The following is a 6000-nucleotide window of genomic DNA, read 5'->3' as shown; positions in this document are numbered from 1 at the left end:
CACTTTGCTGCTTGGGCAGGAATTACCTCAACTGGCTTTCAGAGAAGTTGAGGACCCAACTTTACCCTAAAAAGTAAATGAACAGCTAATGAGAATTAAGTGTCATCTGTTGATTGACAGGCTGAAGGGAAAAGAAGGAGAATGACACAGCAGCACACTGTCTGACAAAACATTTACATACCCTCTTTGACTAGATGCCTATCTCACACTATCAATGTCTAAATTATTGTATTTATATACTATATTATCTTGGCTTAGAATTAATAATAAATTAACCTCTGCCTGATTCCCTCTATTATGATACCATATGAATATAATCATATTCACCTACCATGCTCACTTTTGGAACACCACATTTGTAAGCAAGATGCAGCTGGGCTCCTGAAGTCTCCCAAAGCCTGAGTCAAGTACACCTTGTGACAACCAAAGGAAGAGAACCCTGCATTAGAGAGGCTGCTTGATAAACACCTCTTGAGCTCTCTAATTTAGGACATTAATATATCTTTCCTCTTCTTTTATTTTCTGCAGTTATTTATTTTATAACTCCCACAGTTAGCATGCTTCCAACAGTAAGACAACAGAACTGTGATATACCATTCCCCTTTTAAAAGTGCTGGATCCATAACCTTGCTTATAACCCATGCTGTTAGCCATTCCTGATTTACAGTCATGCCTCTGGTTTCCTCAAATTATTGCTCTTCATTCCCAGTCCCTCCTAGAGCTGCCCCTTTCACTGAAAAAATCAATGGATCACATGTAATAAATAAAGCCAATAACAAAAGTTATAGACTTCCATAGTAAGAAACATATTGTGTACTGTCAGCTTATGCAGATAATACTAAATTACACGTGCTACAATAGAACTGACTAAAAAATACCAGCAATACCTGAAACATGCTCACATAAGGCTACACCAATATAAATAACCTATCGAGAACTCAACAGCAACCTGAACAAAATAAGAGGAAGAAAAATGTTTTCCTTGCTCAAACCTCAAACCTCTATGACAAAGATAGAGACACTACCCCTTAAGTAAACTAGACTATTCCTGAATACTGGTTCAGCTTCCTTTAAGTTCAGCAAAAATGAATAATGTTATGTAAAACAGGCATAGTGCTCTACCTTTAATACCTCATGACCCAAAGCATCAATGATTAGAATTCTTTAAAAGGACTGATATATTTTTATTATACGTTGAACAAATACCAAGTAAATGGTCAAGCCTTTGCCTTAATGCCAGCAACAAATAAGTGTAGAGCATACAGGTGCCCATACCATGAATGCAGGATGAGCAAAATGTGAACTCCACCCTGATGAAGAGACAAGAAGTCCGCAAGAATAGTTAAATACCCACTTGGGAGGATGACATGCTCATCCCACATTCATGGGCTCAGTACAAAACATTTTTCTCGAAAAATATATATTGATTGCAAATCTCTTGCAAAAGTAACAATGCAATAAGCCAAGGTTAACTATTTAAAATGTATATTTGTGTATGAGTGTGTGTGTGTGTGTGTGTGTGTGTGTGTGTGTGTGTGTGTGTGTGTGTGTGTGTGTGTGTGTGTGTGTGTGTGTGTGTGTGTGTGTGTGTGCGCGCATGTGTGTGTGTGTGTGTGTGTGTGTGTGTGTGTGTGTGTGTGTGTGTGTGTGTGTGTGTGTGTGTGTGTGTGTGTGTGTGTGTGTGTGTGTGTGTGTGTGTGTGTGTGTGTGTGTGTGTGTGTGTGTGTGTGTGTGTGTGTGTGTTAACTCAGCTACTATACTTTATTGCATACACATTTTTATAGGGAAGTGCAAACTACTTTTTCATTTTTAGGTTGGTTATATATTTTTGAGAGTGACTCAAAATCCAAAACGATGGACTACAAAATTGTAATGATAGGTGCTGAAAAACAGTGTCACATGAAGCAGATAGGAAAAGAAAAATCAGTGAAGGTATTACAAACTGTGATGAGGATGGTGAATAAACATTTTATATTCGCATACAAGAAAAAGAAAATTTATGGGAGGTTAACTACAAATTAATAAAGTTGAAAAGATTGAACAGTATGACAGTAGGAATGCAGAAGTAATGAAAAAGTATGGAGAGAAGCTTGGTAATATCTGTTCAAAGAAAAGATGCCCTTGATAAAATATTAAAACTAAGGATGAAGAAGGCAAAGGGAGCTAATAGGATTCTCCCAAGAATTACTGTCATTTTTATTTTGTTGATCTTATGATTTATTCTGACTGACTGTAGTAAGTGTATCCATTTACTCCAGGTTTTCAGTTGGCAATAGTAAGATTCAGGGAATAGCCCACTCTCTTACCTGTGATTATCTAGTGCTATTGTATAACTGGTAGTGTGTGAATGGATGCTCTAGTGATTCAGGGATGCCACTGATCATGGTACATTCATGAAATTTCCATACTCGAGTTTGAGATGTCACTTGCTGGCCAATGAGCACCATGGAAAGACACTGAATGTGATGTTTCAACTGAACAGAAACTGAACCAAGATCAGCCTGAGCCAGTACAGGAAAAATTAAGTACTTCAAATCTGCATGATAGGACTGTGGGGGGGTGGAGGGGTGGGCATTAGTCCAGAATTTCAGAAGGATATGCTCTATAATAAATGGTTCAGAAAAAAATGGAAGGAAGTATTTACTAAAATAACTAGAGCAATTGTGCAGTAGACATGAGTAGATGGGGATCAGACCACTGGCTACAAACTTCCATTACATTTAGTGAAGTAACTGAAACAGCTGGTAGACAGGCATCAGTATGTTCCTTGTAGTAGGATGAGAAGGGGTAATTGATAAAAAGACAACAGTATGTAGCCAGCTTGTAAACTGATGGCAGTATAACACTGTTCTCTGCTAGGTCTAGTTCTCAGTCATGCAACAGTATTATCCCTGAAAAAAGGATCATTTATATAGATCATGGAGGTTCATAAGTTTGAATATCATTGGCAATGTATGTCACTTAAATGCCCTTTGCTTATGACTAGATGCAAGTTACATGTTATGCTTCATGGACTGCATATCATAATGTCAGATAAGGTTGTTAATATTTTGAAACCTAATCCTAGTCCCATATCTGTGTGTTAAATACTTCATTCATCATTTTTTCAAAACATCAGTAACTTGTTCTGACAGTGGTTGAAGAAATTCTATTTTAACTAGGGTCTCTCTGTGAGAATGTAATTTTTTTATATTACCTTGACCAAGCAATGAGAAACATTATTATAGCTTACAAGCTTACATGCTTTTGCTTACTAAGTTCAGTTAAGATTTCTGATCAGACTTATACAGAAATGGACCAACAAATATATCTATCTATATATATATATATATATATATATATATATATATATATATATATATATATATATATATATATATATATGTGTGTGTGTGTGTGTGTGTGTGTGTGTGTGTGTGTGTGTGTGTGTGTGTGTGTGTGTGTGTGTGTGTGTGTATATATATATATATATATATATATATATATATATGGTATAGAATTCCTCTTTTCTGGTATGCGCTGGAAGAACAAACATATTTTAAAGATATTTGCAGACAAGGATAATTGGTGTTCACATTACAGGTTCCAATCTGTTCATTAAAGAGTGTGCATTTTTTGTGCTGCCAGTTCTACCTAAAGTAAATATGAACATATTTTCTAAAATGATTTATCCATATATGATACACTTTGAATTAATGGAATGTTTATTCAGGCATTCAAGCAATAAAAATGTCTTAATTGATAGTCAGTTATAATAAAGGTCTGCAGTTACTCTTTCTTGTTAATGTCACTGAATATAAAATATACTGCCAGGGAGTAGGAAGGGGTGAAGCAGGTTCATCTGTTAGTATTTTTAATTATATAAGATCCTCGGATTAACGCTATGCCATATGAAGTTATAAGATGCGACATGCACAACTGTGGCATCACTTCAACGTGGTATATAGCATACTAAAATAAAATCTTAGATATAACGTAACCAAGAATTAAATGTAGTTCAGTATATTTTATTTCACATTTAACTCAGCTTGTTTAATCACTTTGAGCCATTAACATCTTATCGCAGTTAGACAGCAGATATAGAATGATTATCTTATAACAAGGAACATAGTCAAGTGAGTGACTGTGATGCCTATTATTATTTAAGAAATAATGATGACTACATACCTACGTATTTTACTATGAATTTTGATAAGTTTTCTATCAGCATAATGGATCGTATTTTCTGTCTGTTACTGAATATAAAATGTGTTCCAGTTTGTGAGCTGTCAGTTACTACACATGACATACATTCAGCAGGAAGGAGATTGCTTTTTAAGTTATGTCCCTTCATTATTCTGTTAAATAGCTAAAATGGTTTCCGTCTTTTGGACTACAATCATATGTCCAGATACGGTTGGGATGATTACTCTTATTACCAGAGAGATCTGAATAAAGAGCTGCAGATAAAAATCGAACTTCCTTTGGAAATGTTTTAAATTAAATATTGCTGACTGCTGTTAATATATGTGTATGACATCTTATCATTATTTTTTTATGCTATTTTTATATGCTCTGGAAATTTTTTTTGACGCTTCCTTTCTAAATTAATGGCGTTCAGTAAAACATTATGAATAAACATCCTCTTAGGAGTTCCATGTATGATTTTGCAGAAATGATTCCTAGAAAACACTGCGTGTATATATAAATCATTATTGGCTTTTATTAAGATTTTATATGCATACTTAATACTGCCCCAAGGATTCATTAGTATCATGTACGTGTCCTGCTGGAGGTAACACAATCATCCATTTCTGAGCAACCAGCAATATCGCTAATCATATAAGCAAGAAGCTAAGGTACTCTGTATGATGAGAAACCTCTGTTGGAGCCCAAAACACAGGTTCACTGCCAAGATGAGGTAAGGCAGGGCTTGTGTACATCATGTAAGCAAACAAGTATACACAAACCTGACATCTGTAAGCATGTGCATGCATGTGACACAACAACAGATATGTCAATTAGAAATGCATGAAAGGATGGTGAAGCCTAACAACAAGTGTACAAGGAAGGATGATAGTGTTGTACATTCCACTGAATGCAGTACTCGACATGTGGTAACTTCACTGTAATTGTCATATACGTGAAGAAAGACAACACAGTCAGTAAATGTGAGGAAAGAACAATGTGTTGCTTGAAAAGGTGTGCAAGTAACAAAAGTTTACGACTTCCCATGGATATATGCATTAAACTACCAATGCAGAAATAATGGAAAAGAACACATAAATGTACAGACAAATTGAGAAAATTAAGGAACTTCTGGACATATTGCCCACACAAGCACTGAAATTGCATACACCAATAGTTGTGGCATTAATATGTATATTGTTAAGGGTAGGGAGAGAGACAGACAGCATATCCTAATTATTTTATGCAATGCAAGCCACAAAGATATGCCAATGAAACAGAACTGTCATATTGAGCATAAAAAACTATGCTGTACAAAAAAGTGTTGGAGATTTGTAAAATATAACAGATGAGATATGTGTACAAGGGAGATGAGTGACATGTCAGGAAAATTTTACTCAAGTCATGTGGAGGCAGTCCATAAACAACTGCTGTATGTGTGTTTGAATATTAATGTATGCATTTGGATATGCTTAAAAGTGTGATAGCAAGAAAACTCATGACAGATACCTCCTAGGAGAAATGACCATAACACAAGTGTGCCTGATGTCATTATTGTGTAAGGACAATGGGTGCTTGCACTATTTCAAAATATTACGTTGTTGGAGTGCAAAGTATACCTGCCTGCATTATATTACATGTGGATAACCTGCTGCTGCCATACATTCACAGTTAACTTGCTGTGACAAAGTACAGCTGAAGAGTTTTTAATGTCATGTTGGAAAAGGTCTACTGAACTCAGCATCATGCAATAAATCCTAACACCTACATCATTTTAAATAATATACCTCACAGACAACTGCAACATTACCATCAGATTGTCAGTGAACTATG

This window comes from Protopterus annectens, chromosome 4.part1 (genome assembly GCF_019279795.1).
Source record: "Protopterus annectens isolate FY-2018-M chromosome 4.part1, PAN1.0, whole genome shotgun sequence".
Taxonomy (NCBI): domain Eukaryota; kingdom Metazoa; phylum Chordata; order Ceratodontiformes; family Protopteridae; genus Protopterus; species Protopterus annectens.
The sequence above is the reverse complement of the archived record's forward strand: the minus strand, read 5'-3'. Positions refer to the sequence as shown.